The sequence below is a fragment of the Pan troglodytes genome, chromosome 9 (assembly GCF_028858775.2).
Source record: "Pan troglodytes isolate AG18354 chromosome 9, NHGRI_mPanTro3-v2.0_pri, whole genome shotgun sequence".
NCBI lineage: Eukaryota > Metazoa > Chordata > Mammalia > Primates > Hominidae > Pan > Pan troglodytes.
Window position 1 is genome coordinate 75611876 of NC_072407.2, and position 22146 is coordinate 75634021.

General features: G+C 42.6%; 1 protein-coding gene across 8 annotated transcripts in view; it reads right to left on the reverse strand.

Annotated features, from left to right (window-relative positions):
- Window positions 1-22146, reverse strand: part of FAM168A (family with sequence similarity 168 member A) — a 238926-nt gene that overhangs the window by 176896 nt on the left and 39884 nt on the right. For 2 of the 8 annotated variants that reach the window (XM_009423737.5, XM_016921578.4), the window contains exon 1: window positions 20183-20942. The gene's annotated coding sequence lies outside the window, so the exon portion shown is untranslated. Of the gene's footprint in view, window positions 1-20182; window positions 20943-21119; window positions 21293-22146 lie in introns of those variants that run through there. The other 6 variants (XM_016921580.4, XM_016921579.4, XM_009423738.5 and 3 more) reach the window with 5 other exon arrangements.

Sequence of the window (22146 nt, forward strand, 5' to 3'; positions counted from 1 at the left end):
CTTATGCAGCTTGATCACAATGCCAGACTTAAACATAGGCATAAAGAATGCAAAAATCTGCTGTGGAGATCTTTGCTTATTTTTGAAGAACATCTGTTCATAATTAATAGCATGTGTAACACTGGGCATGAGGGAGGGAAGGTAGGAGCAGGAGCAACAGAACGTCCCTTAGGGCCTTAAGCTGCCTAAATGTAAATTTTCCTGTTTCAAAAACACTGGAAGCCCATTCAGTGGAAAAGAACAGGAGCTCTAAGTGACAGAAATGCATTTTGGCACTCTGAACTCCTAAATGTACTCTAGACCACCAAGTGAAAGCTTGCTGGTAATACTGGCTTCCAGGGACTGAGGGCCTACTATGCATCAGACATTATGCTAGGCTCTTTATATACATTAATCCTAATCTTCTCCAATGGTCCTTTGGGAAGATGGTAGAATCCCTGTTTCACAGACGATCAAACTACAGCTGAGAGGTGAACTGACTGAATCCTGATTGATCTGACCATTGTTTAATCTATAGTGATAGAAAAGCCAATAGGTGGTTGCTTAAATGGGGGGATATGAGGAGAATGAGGAGCGAAAGACTTCAAAGGGGCACCAAGAAACTTGGGAGGTGATGGATATGTTCACCATCTGCTTTGTGGTGATGGTTTCATGGGTGTATATGTATGTCAAAACTTAGCAAATTGTACATAAAATTTGTATCACTTACTGTATGCCAATTTTATTTCAATGAAGCTGTTTAGGAGAAAATACACTCACACACAAACACACACACACAATTTTCTTTTTACTAACCACTGACTACCACCCCAGAATATCTGCCCTAAAACTGTCTGATCACAGGGAGGCCAGGCCAAAGATTTCTTTCCCTAACCAATTTAGTTTCAAGTTTATGTAAACGGTTAGTAAAACATCACTGAAAGTTTTAAATACCCAAGAATAACAAATTATTTCCAAGCACTCTACAGCATTTCAGAATACGTTTCCATACAAATGAAATGTTAATTACAAAATGTAGCCTGGTAAAAGAATAAACAGTAAAGTCTTTGGCATCACACAAACCTGGATTGAATCCCATCCTTGCCTCTTACTATGAATCTAATCAGGTTTCTAAATCTGTATTCACCTTCTCATTTATAAAATGAAAGTGACAATAACAATGCTATCCATCTTAGTCAGTTCAGGCTGCTGTGTACGCAACAGAATACCACAAACATTTATTTTTCACAGGTCTGGAGGCTGGGAAGTCCAAGATCAAGGTACTAGCAGATCTGGTGTCTGGTGACAGTCAGCTTCCTGGTTTGCAGATGGCCCTCTTCTCACTGTATCCTCACATAGTGGAAAGCAGAGAGAGAGGAAGTAAGCTCTCTGGTGTCTCTTCTTATACGGGCACTTATAGAGCTCCATCCTAATGACCTAATTACTTCCCAAAAATCCCACCCCAAACATCACACTGAGGATTAGGGTTTCAACATATGAATTTTGGTGGGATACACTCAGTCCATAGCACTACCATTTTCTGAAATCATACTATGTGCCAAACACTGAACTAAGCACTTTAGTTACTTCCTAACAATTATATAATGTAAATACCATTATGTCTCCATCTAATGGATAGAGAAAATAAGTTATAGAAAGATTAAGTAACTATATAATATAAATGCCATTAATTCTCCACCTAATAGATGGAGAAAATAAGTTATAGAAAGATTAAGTAACTTTGAAGGTCACACTGCAAGGAAGTACAATAGCTGAGATTTAAACTCACCTTACAAAATTATTGAGGAATAACTGGAAGAAGGAGGTAGAATATCATCAGTGTCAGTAAAGCATAAATAACAGAATTCCCCCCACCCACCATTTAGAGCAAGTTTCTCTAAAGAAATCTAGTGTAATTAAATGGAAATTTGTTTAATATTCCATAAATTAACTTTTAACTGATGAAAGCTAGTGGTAAGCAATTTATCCAGTTTATTCCTAATTCACAGTCTACAAAGTAACTATTATTTTTCTCCTTTACTGATGGAGAAAATGAAACTCTGAAATGTTAAATAACCTTCAGCAGCACAGACATAAGCTGCATCACTTGGATGCAAGCATAAGTCTTCTGACAAGAAATGAGGCTCTTTCTAGTTCAGCTGGTTGCTATCCAAGCCACTCAGAAGCAAACTCAATAATTTTTCAGATACCATTCATTTAGGTACCTTAAGCAGTATCTTGCACAATAGCAAAGAATCAAAGTTTCATGGATCTGAACTTTAAAATATTTGCCTTGATACATGTTTATAGTGTTAGCACTTCATAAATGATGTCTACACACTAATATACTCAATATTTTCCTCACTTATTTCTGGTTTGGGTAAGAAAACTGATGCTACAATCTGTCAAAATATAATTGTCAATGAATAAGTAAAAAACAAAAACCAGAAGAAGAGGTGAGAACGACCCCCAGACCAACCAAAGCCTGTGCTCCGCTGCATCCCACGCCCAGTGCCTACGTCCCACTGCCGTCACTGTCGCCGCCACCATGCCCGAGAAAGGCTGAAGGGGATGCTAAAGGATATAAAGCCAAGGTGAAGGATGAACCACAGAGAAGATCCACAAGGTTGTCTGCTAAACCTGCTCCTCCAAAGATAGAGCCCAGGCCAAAAAAGCCCCTGCAAAGAAGGGAGAGAAGGTACCCAAAGGGAAAAAGGGAAAAGCTGAGGCTGGCCAGGATGGGGATAACCCTACAGAAAATGGAGATGCCAAAACAGACCAGGGACAGAAAGCTGAAGGTGCTGGAGATGCCAAGCGAAGTGTGTGCATTTTTAATAACCATGTACTTCTGGTGACTGTACAGTTTGAAACTATTTTTAATCAAGTTTTATAAAAATGCAGAATTTTGTTTTACTTTTTTAAGCTATGTTGTTAGCACACAGAACATGTCCTTGTTGTTTTGAGAGGAAGGGGCATATGTCACTAATAAAATGTCTCCAAAGCTGGATTGATGTGGGGAAAACACCTTTCCCTTCCAGTTTTGAGAGACTTCCTCTTGGCTCCCAGGAGCAGGGATTCCCTGACTTTGACACACATGGCCACCTTGGCACAAAAGCCTTGTGGTATGGAAAAACAAATTTGTTTTTATGTCCTCTTCTCCCTTTCTACCTTTCAGCTAGACTTAACTCCCTTAAACCCAGACATCTATTGGGACCTGACCCCTAATCATTGGTTACCAGTGTGTCAGGCAATCTGGACTTTCCAGTGATGCCACTGAGATGGCACCTGTCAAAAGAGCAGTGGTTCCGTTTCTAGATTGTGGATCTTCAGGTAAATTCTGTCACTTTCACTTCACTTCCTGAAAGTCAGGGTCAGCTTATGAAAAGTTGTTAAACAACATGCTAAATGTGAAATGTCAACCCTCACTCTAAACTTTCCCTGTTCAGAGCATCAGATGAAGACTTCACTGGGTTTTATAGTGGCTTTCTGATTTTTGGTAGGCCATTAAAGAAGGGAGTTTGAAAGTTGTTGTATACTGTTAACGATTGTCTGCACATGTCCTGTCTGAAATGCCATGATTGTTTACGGACAGTATCTTTAATAAAGCTGGATACAGTTTGGCTTGGAAAAAAACAGAATATAATACTTGTATACCACATTTATGAGCTAAAAAACAGAATACTTGTATATCACATTTATGAGCTTCTTTCAAATGTATTGAATTTCAAAGGTGGATATAGATATGACTGTCCCCACTTTACATGGGAAAAAACTGAGATTCACAGAGTACTTAAACAACCTGTCCAAGTCAGACAGCTAGTAAGTGGCTAAGCTGGGGTTCAAATTCAGTTCTTCTGACTCCATGTCCAGAATTGTCCACACATAAGACCTAGTCTTCTTTCAAAAATAAGCTCAGGTTACTCTTCCTCCAAGAACTCTTCCCTAAAAAAAGGTTTGAATACCCTGTCTCTGCTACTTATTTTATAACATCTATAACATTGAACTGTAACTTGGTTTTTGTTTTTTTTTTTGAGATGGAGTCTCCCTCTATTGCCCAGGCTGGAGTGCAGTGGCACAATCTCGCCTCGCTGCAAACTCTGCCTCCCGGGTTCAAGCGATTATCCTGCCTCAGCCTCCTGAGTAGCTGGGACTACAGGCATGCGCCACCATGCCCAGCTAATTTTTGTATTTTTAGTAGAGACAAGGTTTAACCACGTTGGCCAGGATGGTCTCGAACTCCTGACCTTGTGATCCGCCCACCTCGGCCTCCCAAAGTGCTGGGATTACAGGCATGAGCCACCGCACCCAGCCAACTTATTTGTTTATACCTTATCTCTGTTGCATCTGGAGCTCCTTGAAGACAGCAACTACACCTTACTCATCTCCGTGTATCATCAAAACCAACCGAACATAGAGGCTGATATCCATGTTGACTAAAATAATGCATAGATGCATAAGTGATTATTTTTGCTTGCTACAAAGACTCTAATCAGCAAAATATTTTGGGGAATCCTAATTAAAATTGCCTGCCAGAGGCCGGGCACCGTGACTCATGCCTGTAATCCCAGCACTTTGGGAGGCCAAGGTGGGTGGATCACGAGGTCAGGAGATCGATACCATCCTGGCTAACACAGTGAAACCCCATCTCTACTAAAAATACAAAAAAAATTAGCCAGGCGTGGTGGCACACACCTACTCCCGAGTCCCAGCTACTCGGGAGGCTGAGGCAGGAGAATGGCATGAACCCAGGAGGCAGAGCTTGCAGTGAGTCGAGATGGTGCCATTGCACTCCAGCCTGGGGAAAAAAAAAAAATTGCCTGCCAGAAACTACTAATGGCTTAATAGGGTAATTAAAAACCCACATTTCTTAAAGTCTCAATCTTTCTACCATCAAATAGTTAAGTCAAGTCTTATATTTCAGTTGTAAAAATCAAATACACAAGCATTTGATACAATTTGGTTTTATAGCATTCATTTTATATTATCTACAAATTAAAACTGACCAAAGGTTAATAAAGAGGAAACTTGGAAGCAGAAAAAAGAACTCTAGACTAAGAGTCAGAAAAGCAATCATAAGGTCCCATCTTCTCCATTTACCAATGTGATCTGCATTCATTCCAAGTGAGATTCCAGGGATCCGTCATAAATCAAGTTCTTTCTGAGTCTCATTGTGTCTACTGTGCACACAGCTCCACTGACTCAGCTATGGGCAAAGAGTAAAGGAAAGCTACATGAGAGTGGGCTGAAGTAGAGTAGAGACAACACAACGGGCAGGGAGCAAGGGGCAACAACAATGATAGAAGACACTCTGTTAAAACTCAGCCCAGGCCAGGTGCAATGGCTCATGCCTATAGTCCCAGCACCTTGGGAGGCCAAGGCAGGCGGATCACGAGGTCAGGAGATCAAGACCATCCTGGCTAAAAGAGTGAAACCCCGTCTTTACTAAAAATACAAAAATTAGTTGGGCATGGTGGTGTACACCTGTAAGCCCAGCTACTCGGGAGGCTGAGGCAGGAGAATTACTTGAACCCAGGAGGCAGAGGATGCAGTGAGCCGAGATCACGCCACTGCACTCCAGCCTGGGTGACAGAGCAAGACTCTGTCTCAAAAACAAAAACAAACAAACAAACAAAACTCAGCCCAGAGCAACATGGAGTAACTGACTCATTGGGAAATTACAGCTGTTAATAGGCCAGTTTGAAATGATGGATTCACGTGACATGTCTTTACTGATGCCTATTCTGTACAAGGTCCCAAGATGGGCTCTGAGAATAAAAGGATGATCAGATACAACTCCTGTCCACTGCAAGTGGAAGAGACCAACAAATAATAAATGGATAACCACAATCAGAGTAACCCAGAGATGGGGTACCCAATCCCAACCTAGGAAATCACGGAAAACCTTCTGGAAAAGGTTATCTCCTAGGCTGAGTCTTAAAGGCTAAGTCAGAGTAGACCAATTAAGAGTAACAAAGAGATATCTAGGCCAAGAGAACAGCACGTGCAAAGACAGTGAGAAAAGAGGCACTGCACATCTGAAGAACTGCAGACATAGTACAATGCAAACTTCAGGAGTACTGGAGGTAAAATGTACAAGCCAGGAGGAGAGACAATAAATGACAATGGTGAAGAAGCTGGGGAGAGGATCTTGAACTACCTCAGATACCATATTGGGAAACCTGGACCTCATCTCAAAGGTTTTAAGTCAAGAGTTTAACACTAACTCCTATCTAGGAGACAGTGTCCCTACAATGACACTTGGTTGAAGGGCAGGCTTTCGGGCGTGCTCATTTTAAAGGGTGTTGGTTTTTCCCTTCATAATTATACAGCCTGATCAAAATGTAAGTAAACACAGAAATATATTTTTAAAAACACTCCTTTGCTTCTGGGGCAGGGGATTATGGAGAAATACTGTACCTCCTCAATGATGATTGATCTAGTCAGAAAAAATTTAGAAAGGGGTGTTTTTTACATTCACTGACTTTTTTTTTTTTTGAGACATTGTCTCACTCTGTCACCCAGGTTGGAGTGCAATGGCATGATCAGTGCTCCCTGCAGCCTCGACCTCCTGGGCCCAAGCGATCCTCCCACCTCAGCCTCCCGAGTAGCTGGGACCACAGGCATGTGCCATCACTCCCAGCTAATTTATTTTTATTTTTTTGTAGAGATGTTGCCCAGGCTGGTCTCAAACTCCTAATCTCAAGTGATCCTCCTACCTTGGCTTCCAGAAGTGCTGGGATCACAGGTGTGAGCCACCATGGCTGGCCCACTGACTTTTTTTTTTTTTTTTGAGACGGAGTCTTGCTCCGTCACCCAGGCTGGAGTGCAGTGGCGCAATCTCGGCTCACTGCAAGCATCGCCTCCCGGGTTCACGCCATTCTCCCGCCTCAGCCTCCGGAATAGCCGGGACTACAGGCGCCCGCCACCATGCCCGGCTAATTTTGTTTTTATATTTTTAGTAGAGACAGGGTTTCACCGTGTTAGCCAGGATGGTCTTGATCTCCTGACCTCGTGATCCGCCCGCCTCAGCCTCCCAAAGTGCTGGGATTACACGCGTGAGCCACCATGCCCAGTCCACCGACATTTTTAACTGAGAAAAAACTATCAACCTCAGTGAACTCTCCAGAACAATCCAAACTGTTTCAACCAAAAACCACAAAGTTTAAAAAGATGATAGAGTCCGAGCAATCTGGGAAACCAAGGCAGCAGAGGATTGCTTGAGGCCAGCAGTTCAAGACCAGCCTGGGCAACATAACGAGACTTCATCTCTACCAAAAAAAAAAAAGAATGATGGAGAGTCAAAGGTCATACCATACCTCCACTGGTTCACCAAGAAATCCAGGCAAATAGCCAAAGTTTGATCTCTATTGCCAAGAAGAGACCAAGTAAGCTACAACCAGAAAATAGGTCCCAAAATACAGAAACCAATAAAGTCAGCGCTTAATTTCTCTAATAAAGGTGTTTTAAAAGACAAAACATTATTCCTTCTTCATATACTGAAAGTCACAATAAATTCCATACTTCTACTCTAGAAAGATAACATTAATAACAGCTACCATTTGTTGAGTAATTAATATTTGCCAAGCACTGTAGTAAGTTCTTTATGAATTATCTCACTCAATCCTCACAACTACATAGGAATTATGTACTATTATTACTACACTTCCCTTTTAAAGGTTACAAAAATGAAACACAGAAAAGTGTAGTAACATACCCAAGGTCTCATAGCTATTAAGAGAGTAAGCCAGAACAAAGTAGATGCAGTATGTATTTCTAAAGAGATCATTAACAATCTAGGGAAAATTCATCCCATTAAATTTCTTAGACTACTAAATATCCAAATTATTTAAATAGTTTTACATTTATCATCAAGAAGACTGACCCTGGCCAGGCGTAGTGGCTCACGCCTGTAACTCCAACACTTTGGGAGGCCAAGGCAGGAGGATCACCTAAGGTCAGGAGTTTGAGACCAGCTTGGACAACATGGTGAAACCCCATCACTACCAAAAATACAAAAATTACCTGAGCATGGTGGCACGCGCCCGTAAACCCAGCTACTCAGGAGGCTGAGCCAGGAGAATCACTGGAACCAGGGAGGCAGAGGCTGCAGTGAGCCAAGATCATGCCACTGCACTCCACCCTGGGTGACAAAGTAAGACTCCATCTCAAACAAACAAAAAAAAAAAGAGATTGACCCTTTCCCCATAGCAACAAATGGTGACCAGATCCTAGTGTGCAAAACCACTGCATTACTCTATACTTTGTAGTACCAACATGCACATTAGCTCAGAGTGGGTGAGTTATATCCTGCTCTGTAAAAACTGGTTCACTCACTTAGCACTGGCTCAATCACTCCACAAAAATGTACTAAGCCCCTGCTAAGTTCCAAGTATCAGGGATATACAAATAATCAGTGAGACACTGTCTCTGGAAGCCAGCATGTCACATAGGAAAAAGCACTCATAGGTTTTGGAGGCAGAAAAGTCTGGGGATTAAATCCCACCCTAGTCACTTATTGGCTGATGGGCCTGCATAGGCTCAACATCTCTGAGCCTCTGTTTTCTTACACATAAAATAATTATGACCACCACAGCAGGGTGCAATGACATACACCTGTAGTCCCAGCCATGCAGGAGGCTAAGGCAGGATGATCACTTGAGTCCAGGAGTTCAAGACCAGCCTGGGCAATATAGCAAGACCCCATCTCAAGAAAAATAAAAAATCATCATCATCATCTTTTTAAATGTCTAAAACTAAAAAATATGGCCACATACACACAGAAAAATTGTCAGGTTTAAGTAAGATAAGAGGGCCTAGCACAATGTCGGTACACAATGAATGTTAATTTCCCACCCCCAGAACAAAGGTTCCAGGCTATACAGGGGTGTTAACTGGAAGATAAAATAATGTTTAGCACTATGACTTGTCTAGACTACTTCTTTCTCCATTCTCCTCTGTCCAATCACAGTGAAAAACCAAAGTCATTATACAAGATTATTTGCCTATGGCTACATCTGTATCTTTGTCTTTTTCTACTGCAAATGTACCAGGCTAAGGGTAGGGAGACCTAATATACCTTAAAAACCACTCTTATGCATAGCTATGGATAGTTCTCTAAAAGCCATTTCACACCTTTCCTTAACCACAAAGTGGAGAAAAGTAAGCACCAAGCCCAATTAATTTTCTAACATCCTGACAAAGTTGTGAAACTGTTCAACTCTAAAGTTTTTTTATTCTACTAAGGCAAAGAAAAAATTGCATTCACATTGGCTTTCCAAACAGTATTTTTAGTAAAGGTTTGACAACATCAGCCATTCCCCCAATAAGAAATAAGTAAAGCCTAGAAACATAATAATATCAACAAATAAAAATACATCATTTTATACTGAATCAAGGCAGTGACACCAAACTGTAATAGTGTCATTGCATTCTTCATGGACATGTTAAAAAAACAAAAAACAAAAAAAACTAAGTTTCAGTTTCATTAAAGAATGTTCTTGCCAGACGCAATGGCTCACACCTGTAATCCCAGAACTTTGGGAGGCCGAGGTGGGCGGATCACCTGAGGTCAGGAGTTCGAGACCAGCCTGGCTAACATGGCAAAAACCCCGTTTCTACTAAAAATACAAAAATTTGCCGGGCATGGTTTCGGGCACCTGTAATGCCAGCTACTTGGATGGCTGAGGAAGGAGAATTGCTTGAACCCAGGAGGCAGAGGTTGCAGTGAGCCCAGATCGCACCATTGCACTCCAGCTGGGGTGACAAAGCGAGACTCCGTCTCAAAAAAAAAAAAAAAGGAATCTTCTGGAAGTCGTAAAAACTATTAATTTTACCCAGGCACGGTGGTGCAGAGCTGTAGTTCCAGCTACTAGAGAAGCTGAGGCAGGAGGAGCACTTGGTGCCAGGAGTTCAAGACCAGTCTGGGCAACACAGCAAAACTCCATCTCAAAAAAAAAGTATTAATTTTACTAAATCTTAATCCTTAATTATACATCTGTTTCATATTCTATGTGAAGAAATGGAAAAATGGAATGTACATTTAAAGCATTTTTTTTTTTTTGAGATGGAGTCTAGTTCTGTCGCCCAGGCTGGAGGGCAGTGGCGCAATCTCGGATCACTGCAACCTCTGCCTCTCTAGTTCAAGAGATTCTTCTGCCTCAGCCTCCCGAGTAGCTGGGATTACAGGTGTGTGCCACCACGCCCAGCAAATTTTTGTATTTTTAGTAGAGATGGGGTTTCACCATGTTAGCCAGGCTAGTCTCAAACTCCTGACCTCAGGTGATCCACCCACCTCAGCCTCCCAAAGTGCTGGGATTACAGACGTGAGCCACCGCACCGAGCCTCACATAAAGCATTTCTGCTGCATATTAAGGTACAAGAATTGTCTCAAAGAAAAGCACTAAAGCACTTGTGCAATTGAGTTGCAAACTGTACTGGCTGCTTTAATAAACACCATTTTTACTTGAAAAAACGACTGGCAGAAAAATTATGATTATTCAGACATGGATGTTTGGCAGACAATTTTTTGAAAATGAACAATGTGAGACTGTCACTTCAACGAAAACAACTGTCAGTATTGGTTGCCAATGATAAAATTTGAGCTTTCAAATGAAAATTAGAAAAGACTTGTCTGATGAGATGAGTGGTGATATTAACAAATGTGGGTTCTTAAACATTATACAGTTCAGAAGATCTGCACATGGCCAGGTGCAGTGGCCCACATCTGTAATTCCAGCACTTTGGGAGGCTGGGTCAGGGGTATCACTTGAGCCCAGGAGTTGGAGACCAGCCTGGGCAACACAGTGAAATTCCGTCTCTATGAAAAACTACAAAAATTAGCAAGACACGGTGGCTTGCACCTGAAGTCTCAGCTACACGGGAGGCTGAGGTGGCAGGATTACATGACCACGTGAGCCCAGGAAGTTGAGGCCAAAGTGAGTCGTGAATGCACCACTGCACTCCAGTGTGAAACCCGGTCTCAAAAAAGATGCTCCACAATAACTCAGTAATATAGACTGAACTACCTCCCCTCAAAATTCATAAATTGAAGCCCTATTCCTCAATGTGATAGTATCTGGAAACAGATCCTTTGGGAGATAATTAGGTTTAGATGATTTATAATTAGGTTTAGATTAGGTCATGAGGGTGGGGCTGCCATGATGGGATGAGTGCCTTCAAAAAGAGACACCAGAGAGCTTGCCTGTTCTCTCGCACTTATTCTTTCTCTCTCTTCTCCCTCTCCAATCCACCATGTGAGGAAACATCGAGAAGATGGCCATCTAGATGCCAGTAAGAGAGCCCTAACCAAAAACTAACCATGCTGGAACACTGATCTTGGACTTCTTTCTAGCCTGCAACACTGCGAAAAAATAAATTTTTGTTGTTTAAACCACCCAGTCTATGGCATTTTGGTATGGCAGCCTGAGCAGACTAAGATATTCAGTGAACCAATATTTTCCAAATGACCAATGCATAATGCTACAAAAATTATGCACGGGTAAAAGATCTAACAAAGTACGAACAGACCAATGGTTTTTCTTGGAGAAATAAGCAAATTAAAAAATAATAAAGAAAAAAACAGACCAATGGATTTTAATGTAACAGAGCATGAAAAGCTCAGTGATATGGTTCAGACTGTACAAGGCAATGAACCTTAACAAACTACCAATTGTCAAGTTTTGGTGTAACATGGGCGTCCAACCTTTTGGTTTCCCTGGGCTACACTGGAAGAAAAATTGACTTGGGCTTCACATAAAATACACCAACACTAACGATAGCTGATAAGCTGAAAAAAAACACAAGAAAAAAAGTGTGTATAATTTTCATGATATCCACTACAGATAAGCAAAAAAGTCCTCACATTCAAAGGGTTGGACATGACTGGTGTAGTATCAAAAAGGAATATCCACAACTATATAAAAACATTCCTCCTTTCGGCTGGGCACGGTGGCTCACGCCTGTAATCCCAACACTTTGGGAGGCCAAGGTGGGTGGATCATGAGGTCAGGAGTTCAAGACCAGCCTGGGCAAGATGCTGAAACCCTGTCTCTACTAAAAATACAAAAATTAGCTGGGCGTGGTGGCGCACGCCTGTAGTCCCAGCTATTTGGGAGGCTGAGGCAGGAGAATCACTTGAACCCAGGAGGCGGAGGTTGCAGTGAGCCGAGATCCTGCCATTGCACTCCAGCCTGGGCGACAAGAGTGAAACTCCGTCTAAAAAGAAAAAGAAAATTCCTCCTTTGTGGGACTGGATTTTCTTTATATTCCATGCAAAACAACAAACTGCAAGAGACTGAATACAGAGGCAGATCCAATAAGATACTAAAGAGATTGTTTTAAATGTAAAATATTATTCTAATTTTTTACATTTAGAATAATATACTTATTTTCATTAGAATATGCTAACACAGCTGAAGGCAGTGGCTCACACCTGTAATCCCAGTACTTTGGGAGGCTGAGGCAGGAGAATTGCTTGAGCCTAGGAGTTCAAGACCAGCCTGGGCAACAGAGCAAGATCCTGTCTCTACAAAAAAAATTTTAAAATAAACAGGCATGGTGGCACATGCCTGTAGTCCCAGCTACTTAGGAGGCTGAGGATGGAGGATCGCTTCAGCCTAGTAGGTCAAGGCTGCAGTGAGCCATGACTGCGCCACTGCAAGCAAAAGTTCTTTGGAGTTGTCAATAAATATGAATGTGAAGACACCAAAATGTTTGAGAAACTGTTGCTACATAGCAATAAGCAAGAACACACTACACCTACATACAAGAATAAATGAGTCTCACAAATATATTATATATGAAAAGCCAGTCACACCTATGAAACGTCATAAACAGGCAAAAATAATCCACATTATTAGAAGTTGTTGGTTTCCTTGGAGGAGGAGATAATGTTCCCTTTCTTGATCCGAATGCTGGTTATACATTTTGTGCATTTTTTTCTACATGTTATACATACCTCAATATAATTTATTTTTAATTTATATTTTCTATATAAATATACACATATCTGCCTTATGCTCACCTACAGAAGTTTTGTTAACACTGGTCGAGAGTAGAACTGACACATATCTTTTTTTTTTAAACAGCTCCTCGGGTGATTCTAAAGAGTAGCCAGATACTACCTATCTAAGTAGGTTGAAGACTACTGATTAGGCTGGGTGCAGGCTCACGCCTGTAATCCCAGCACTTTGGGAGGCCGAGGCAGGCAGATCATCTGAGGTCAGGGGTTGAAGACCAGCCTGGCCAACATGGTGAAATCCCATCTCTATCAAAAATACAAACAATTAGCCGGGCATGGTGGCACGGGCCTGTGGTCCTAGCTACTCAAGAGGCTAAGGTAGAAGAATCACTTGAACCTGGGAGGAAGAGTTTGCAGTGAGCAGAGATCGTGCCACTGTACTCCAGGCCGGGAGACAAAGCAAGACTCTGTCTCAAAAAAAAAAAAGAAGACTACTGATTTAACAGCTTAAAACCAGGAAGATTTATATGCAGTACAACAAAAAGAACAATGGCTCTGGAGCAAGGCAGATCAGGTTTTTAAATACGAGCTTTTCTTCTCTTACTAGCTATGTAAACAAATGCAAACTAGTTAATCACTATATGCCTCAGTTGCTTCAGTTTCTTCTTCTGTAAAATGATCCCAATTCCTTATACGATAGAAATATGAGGATTAAATTCTATCTATAAGGAAAAGAAAGCACCCAGCATACTGCCTGCCATAGACACTCAAATGTTAGGTACCTTTTGTCTTTCCCTGCTAATTCCCTACTTGTCTTATGGCCTAAGACAAATTACCCTCTTGAATCTTTTTATTCATTTATTTATTGAGATATAGTCTTGCCCAAGCTAGAGAGCAGAGGTATGATCATAGCTCACTGTAGCCTCAAATTCCTGGGCTCAAGTGATCCTCCCACCTCAGCCTCCAAAATAGCTATGAACACAGGTGCACGCCACCACATCCAGATAATATTTTTGTTTTTTGTAGAGACCGGATCTCACTATGTTGATCAGATCGGTCTTGAACTCCTGGGCTCAAGCGATCTTCCCACCTTGGCCTCCCAAAGTCCTGGGATTACAGGTGTGAGCCACTGCACCCAGCTACCCTCTTAGAGTCTTAATTTCTTCATCCTTAAAATGAAAATAATGCCACATGACCAACCTAAGAACTATATATAAAATGGCGCCATTATATTTGCATAAGTATAAATAGCATAGCTGTTATCTACTGATAGAGACATTTGTTACCAACTCAAAATAAAAGATAGAGGAAGACACATTAGAAAACTAAAATACTTAGAAAAATTATAAAACAGAGGCTAGAAAAGAAATACAAGTTAGCAGAAATCGTCAAGCTTGAGGGACATGATCAGAAGGCAAATCAAGATCATAATCTCAAGTAGCCAGGGATTGAAGTTTACTGTGAAAAATATATCATCTCAGGGTTCCTTCAAAATGTCTATATCTAAGAAAAAGCACAACCTATATCATCATAAAATAGGCATATTCTGAAAGGACCCAGACACCTGCCTAACTGGCAGGAGGAGGAGGTGTATTGGAACTTTATAAACTGAGGTTTTCTCAGAGTGTCTTCATACAGAAAATAATGGCTCATTTAATAAAATGTTAAACTTTTAGATAAACATAATTTGACAAAAAAATTCTATACCATTGTTTTCAATACTAAAGATATGCATAACTGTCCAAGGAAGTAAATTTAACAAAATAGAGAAAGAAATATGAACTTGGTTTAGTCTCTTTCCTCTTCAATATTTTACAACTTTGAGTTGATTTCTGTTAACGTACCAGGGGTCGGCCAGCTATGGCCCGCCCATGGCCTATTTTTGTATGGCCTGTGAGTTTTACATTCTTAAAACCACATAAAAGGAGGAGAAAGAGAAGGGGAGGGAGAAGAAGGAATGGGGAGAAGCAAGAGGAGGGGCTTCAGGAAGGAGAAGAACGGGGAGGGAGACGGGGAGACGAAAAGGAAGGGGAGTGGAAGGGAGGAGAAAGAACAACAGAGGCCATATGTGGCGCAAAATATTTTTTACAAAAAGCATTTGCCAGCCAGGCATGGTGCCACATGCCTGCATTTGTAAGCACTTTGGGAGGCCGAGGAAGGAGGATCACTTGACCAGGACAACATAGCGAGACCCTGTCTCTACCAAAAAAAAAAAAAAAAGTGTTACTGGGTAATAGGACTAAAAACAATACTTATGCTTCTTTTTACTTTTTGTAATTTCTAGTTTCTATCATGAGCATACATTATTTAATGGTGGAAGAAATAAAGCTTTTTTAAAAGTTAAAAAATAAGAATAAGAATAAAGCAAGTCAGAAGAATATTTATCCTATAATTCTATTTATAAAAAGTTGCAAAGGTAAAAAATATACTGTTTAGGGATATGCACATATTTGGTAAAAGTATAAAGAAAAGCAAAGAAATGATTCACATAAAATTTAGGAAACTGTTTATCTCTGAGGGAGAGAGAAGGTGGGAGATTCAATCAAGTAGGACCTCACAAGAGGCTTTAAAGGTACTAGAAATCTCCTTTTTGTTAAGCTGGGTAGCAAGTAGAAAAGCCTTCAATTTGTTATACTTTAAGTTGTGGGTTTATGTTAAATATACTTTTATACATATAACATATTTTACAATTTAAGAAAAGGATATAAATGGGGATGACAAAGTAGAATTTGGGGGCTGTAACCCAGACTTTTCCACTGATTGTGTAACCTTAAACAAGTCATTTAACCTCTCAGAGCATAATTTTTCTTCTTATTTTATTAATGAGGAAGCTAACAGCTAACATCTGTTTAGGACTTTGGCATTTAAAGAACTGTTTAAAGTTCCTAGACTGTAAACATGCAAATATGCATGAGATCATAAAACAAAATCATACCTCATTAATAAATACCACAATACTAAGAACTCATTGGTAGGGCACACAAGGCTATTCACCATTCTAGCCTCTGCCTATCTTTCTAACAATAAAGGCAACAACTAATTTTTTTAATGTGTACTATAAAACATATTGTGTGAAATGCTTTCCATTGATTATCTTATTTAATCCTCAAAACAATCCTATGATGTTAATTCTATTATTCCCACTTTACAGATGAGCCCATTGTGCCCAACGTCACACAGCTAATAGTAAGTGGTAGACAGACTTCAAAACCCACATTTAACCATAGCATTCATTTTGCCTCACTTTTCTCACCGTATTTGTCTATCTTTCCCATGACACTGAAAGCTCCTTGACAACTGCTTTCTGTTCATTTTTATTTCCCCTGGCACTTAGCAGACATTCATTAAATAAATAAATAGTGAACAGATATTTCATATATGTACAGTGTTTTCAGGACATGAACTGGTTTGTTCCCCTTGACAGCCTTGTGAAGTATGAAAGTTTGATTGTGTGACAGGGTCTCACTCTGTAACCCAGACTGCAGTGCAGGGAAGCACGATCATGGCTCACTGCAGCCTTGACCTCCCTGGCTCAAGCAATCCTCCCACCTCCCTCTTGAGTATCTGGGATTACAGGTATATGCTACCACACCCAGCAAATTTTTTTTTTTTTTGTAGAGACGGGTCTCCCTATGTTGCCCTCACTGGTCTCGAACTCCTAGGCTCAAGCAATACTCCCAGCTCAGCCTCCCAAAGTCTGGGATTATGGGCGTGAGCCACTATGCCTGGCCAGTTTTTTTGGTTTTTGAGGTTTTTTTGTGTGTGTATTTTTACCTTTTTAACCAAAGTTAAGTGTACAATTCAGTGGTATTAACTACGTTCACAATGTTTTGCAGCCATTACCACTAAATATGAAAGGTTTTTTGTTTGTTTGTTTTGAGACAGAGTTTCGCTCTTGTTGCCTATGCTGGAGTGCAATGGCGCAATCGTGGCTCACTGCCCACCTCCCCAGTTCTAGCAATTCTCCTGCCTCAGCCTCCCAAGTAGCTGGGATTACAGGCACGTGCTACCAGCTAATTTTTGTATTTGTAGTAGAGATGGGGTTTTGCCATGTTGGCCAGGCTGATCTCGAACTCCTGACCTCAAGTGATCCACCCACCTCGGCCTCCCAAAGTGCTGGGACTACTGGCGTGAGCCACCACGCCTGGCCATCTGAAAGGTTTTTAATGACTTGACTGAAATCACTCAGCTTTCAAGTAGTAGAACTGGGATTTGAATCTGGGACTCAACTCCTAAACTCATGGGCTATTCGTTCCACCAAGGCTTCTGTCTACCAATACCTCCATCTGCCCTCTTCTCACCAAGATATCGGGAGGATCAAATGAGGTAAAGATACAAAAACACATTACTACTACACAGGTAACCATGGCTGTGGAAAAAAAAAATCCACCAACACATTTCTCCCAGGCACTTTTCATTTTGGGCTTTCAAAAGCTAGGGCTTTAATATAAACATCCCACCTCTAGACCAAGCCTGCAGATCTGCAAAAACAACGTCTAGACCTCAGAGTAAAGTTATGAGAGAAATGCTCACATTAGATTACAGTCTCACTGAATTACAGGTAACTGCTCAAACCTGATCTTTATTATAATACAGAAAGCTTCCTCATTACAAAACACTTTCAATTCAAAGGATAAGTCCAACGTTCCATCATTCTGCCCATTTTGGAGCTAAAAAAAAAAAGATTCTAAATGGTATTTTTATATGCTCAATCGTGAAAGCCAAGGAAAATGGTTTGTTTGCGAGCTAAATTCTGAAGCTTGAACAAAAATAAAAAGAATTATTTCGATCCCAATGGTGCCAATTTTATCTTATTTACATCCCTCCTCATTTTTTTTCAGTCTGAGCTCTAATCAACAGCCACTTTATGTTTAACATATTATCACAGTTAATGCAATTAGGTCCATAGAACTGTTTCTCTAAAGATGTTCCCTCCATTTGCACTCCTGTGTACCTTCCATTATCATCGTTCTGCCCTAAGAATGAGCATATCGCTAAGGTTTAAATCGAATTTCTGATGAATAGGTGGAGATACTGTTTCTGTAGTTAATACAATGCGACTACATCAACATCATTCCCCAAAAAATAAAATTAAAATGACTCAATATGCTTTATTTATTCACATCTGACAGAATTCTGATCACCTGAATTCCTTTGGAAGAAAATTCAATCTTTAGAAATACAGTCCAATTATTTTAAATCTTATCAATGTCAAAAGACAATCATATGAAAAACTCCATCAGTACCAAACCATCTCACCAATGAATATTTATGACATTTCCATCTTTCCTGTCTTCTCTGTTTACATAAAGCGGTGGTGCCAAGACTCATCTCAGGATTATTAGCCTGCAATACAATGATGGGCCTAATTGCCTTGCAAACCAGGACACTAACAAACGGCGTCTTCAAGCAATCAATTTAAAGAGGGGGTAAAAAAGGCCCAAGCTCTTTTTGCCTATGTGCTTGTTACCTACCTACAAAATAAATTCAGTCTCATATTTTTCAGGCTCACTCATTAGTTCTCAAGCAAGGAATGCACCCTTAACAATCTCAAGCTCATCAAATCTATTTAAATTTCAAAATGCCTGGCTAGTTTTTAAATGCACCAGGAGGAGAGGGGAAAAGAAAAGGCAGAGACATCATATAGAAAGATATCCATTACATTCCAGTTTATCTTCTCCCACCTTTAGTTTGGAAGTATGCTTTTTTCCCCCAACTTACTTTTTATGATATACAAATAACAGAAGACACCCTCCCCTCCTTAATTCTACCTTAACTAAATCCCCTTTCAACTTTACCCTTTGGGCTGACTTGACTTCCAAATTTTACTAATATAAATAAAACAAACAAAAACATCACCCGAACAGATTAAAATGGCCCCTAAGAATGAGAAGGTCTCTTCCGTGTCCCCTGCAAAGTCCCCTCTAACAGCCTTACTGCCTCTCACCCAACCACAGCCACCAAGGCTGTCCATTTAAGTATTCCAACTCTTAACCCTCATGTGTCTCCTGGAGGCCATCCCAATCCTTCACCACCAAAATAATCCAACCCAATTCCCCCCTGCTCTCCAGCACAGCTCACTGTCCCTCTCCATCCTCTCTGCCCCATCCATACCAACAGCTCCAGGTCTCCCATTCCTTAAATTTCCCCTGTGCCACCTCACCATCAGCAACCACCCCCCCAGGCCTACCAGCTCATCTCCGAAAGTCCTTCTCCAAAACTCCCTCTGCCACCTTGGCCAAGGGATATTTTCTTCAAGACACCATCCCCCAACTTTGCTCACCCCTGCCGCTATCCTTTCAATGAAAGCAGCCCAGTGATGTTTTATGTGCCCTCTGCCTTGACTCTGCAACCAAGGAGCCACCATGCCCTTTCCAGTGATTGTAAGATCACCCTAAATCCAACCCACTGTGCCCCACACTCCATTTCCATCCCTGTTCTCCCATTTCGGGCCTGACTTCCAATGTGACCCCTTCCTGCCAGCTCACCATCACACTCCCCTCACTGAATGTCCCACCTCCACCAACTCCTATTCCAACCTCCATCAGCCCACCCCAGGAAACCCCCAAATTGCACTCTTCTGCTCTATCCTAACCCATGCTATTCCGTAAGTCTCCACAAATTCCACCAGCCCCAGATGACAAACACCCACTTCAAGCTTGGGTCTCAACCCATGCCAAACCCCTCACCCCCAACTCCTGCCACCTCCATCATCCTGCCCCAGGTCCACCCCAAATTCCGCCCTTCTGAATTAACACTACGCAGGGCCCTAACCAACCCTGTACATGCCACTCACTCTCCGTTGAAATCATTCCCCTACCCCTCACCCCAGCTCAGATCCCAAGCTGTCAACTGCTCCAGGCCAAACCCAAATCACCACCCTCATTCAGTCCCCTCCCCCATTAAAAGCCATCCCACCCTAGTCTCATCTTCCACCTCGCCCCAAGACCATCCCGAATTCCAACCCGACGCCCCCACCCCACTCTCCTGTCCCAGGTTGGGTTATTCTCCATCAAAAGTCCTCCTCCCTTGTCGCCCGCCCCCCAACCTGCTTGGGTCCCACCCTCACCCCACCCCCGGCCAGCGCCTGGACAAGTCTCCCCCGCCAGCCCGCCGTTCCATCGCGACCTCAACCCCCTCCCCCCAACCTGCACGGGGGCTCCGCAGCCTCCCCTCTCATTCTCGCCAGCGCCACCGGCCCAGACTCAGGACCAGCGGACCCTGTGGCGGGGGGAGTCTCCTCACCGGTGAGCAGCTGCAGGCGAAAACGGCGGCGGCGGCGGCTGAGGCGGCGATGCCCTTGTCTTCTCCGGAGGCTACGGCGGCGACGCTCTCGCCCGTGTCCAGTAGGGTGGCGGATGGCGCGCGGGGACCGGAGCCTCCTCCTCAGCGACTCGGCTCTGAACCCTCTGCAGTAGCCGCCGAGGAGCCCGACGGGTGGGGGGAGGGGACGCTCGGCTGCGGGCGAGGGAGGAGGAGGCGGAGGGAGGAGGCGGAGGGAGGAGGCGGGGGACCGCTCAGAAGGGCAGGGAAGGAGGAGCCGGCGCGGCGCCGCGACACGTCCCACAGCCTCAGAGCGCCGGGACCACAACTCCCGGCATGCCCTGCTTTAGCCCGCGCGCGGCCTGCGCCTCCCGCCGCGAGCCCGGTGCAGAGGGGCCGCGCCCTCTCCGGTCACGGACAATGGAATAAAGCCAACCATCCGCTGGCGGATTTTGTAGACTCAAAGACCACCTGTGAGGAAAGTCAGGTCGCCCAAGGCCCCAGCCCCAAGGGGCCGTACTCGCAGCGTCTCCATCCTTTTTGCATAGACACCCCCCCCCGCCACACACACACACACACACTCTCTCTCTCTCTCTCTCTCTCTCTCTCTCTCTCTCTCTCTCTCTCTCTCTCTCTCTCTCCTCTCTCTTCTCTCTCTTCTCTCTCTTCTCTCTCCTCTCTCTCTCCTCTCTCTCTCTCTCTCTGGACTACACCTCCCAGCATGCCCCTCAGCTTCCTATTCTCCTTTCGGACCCTTCTCAGACCCGGTACTACAGTTCCCAGGGAGTGTGGTCCCTGCGAAATGCTGGGAGATGGAGTTCTCGGTTCTTCCTCCATGTTAAGAAAAAGAAGTGAAAGAGAGGCAAAAGGGAAGGAATACGCCAGCCCACCGAGGATGGGCCTTGATGGGCTAGATCACCTGTGATTCTGTTCGTCCCTCGCCATCTCCGTTTCAGCTGTCTCTCACCAGAACTAATGCCGGAGCTTCCTCGCTGGTCTCCCTGCAAATTTGAGGACGATTCGGCAACTTGAATCCAAACGACAAAGGGCATACTTCTTGACCCAGCTCCATTACTTTTAAGAATTTACCTTAAAAAGATGATCGAACAATTTCGAAAAGATGAATGCACAAAGTTGTTATATGACGTAGTTAATTATGAAGGGAGTAAATGTTCATCGATAGGGTGCTGCTTAAGTAAGACGTGACATATACATACAATGCAATACTAAGGAGCCATTTAAAATGATATAAATCTATTGACATGAAAAGCTATTCACAATTTATTCTTCGGGGAAAAAGTTGATTACAGAACAGCATGTGTACACGAGTGCATTTATGTGAGGTTTGACACAATATTCTACAAGCATGGAGAGATTTCAGGAAAGAGGTTCGCCAAAATATTAGCAATGATTATCTTGGGGGAAAGGGTGTCAGATTGCACGTAGGTTTTTTTTGTTTTTTGAGACGGAGTCTGGATCTATAGCCAGGCTGGAGTAAAGTGGGGGCGATCGCGGGTCACTGCAACCTCTGCCTCCCGGGTTCAAGCGATTCTCCTCCCTCAGCCTCCTGAGTAGCTGGGACTACAGGCGCGCGCCACCACATCCAGCTAATTTTTGTATTTTTAGTAGAGATGGGGTTTCACTATATTGGCCAGGATGGTCTCGATTTCTTGACCTCCTGACCTGCCCGCCTCAGCCTCCCAAAGTGCTGGGATTACAGGCATGAGCCACCGTGCCCGGCTGTAATTTTTATTTTCATATTGTTTGAATTGTTTAAAAGGAGCACATAACGACTGTTTTTTGTTTTCTTTTGTTTTGTTTTTTGTTTTGTTTTAATTGTAAGAGACGTCGTCTCACTATATTGCCCAGGCTGGTTTCAAACTCCTGGCCTCAAGAGACCCTCCTGCCTCAGCTCTCAAAAGTTCTGGGATTACAGGTGTGAGCCA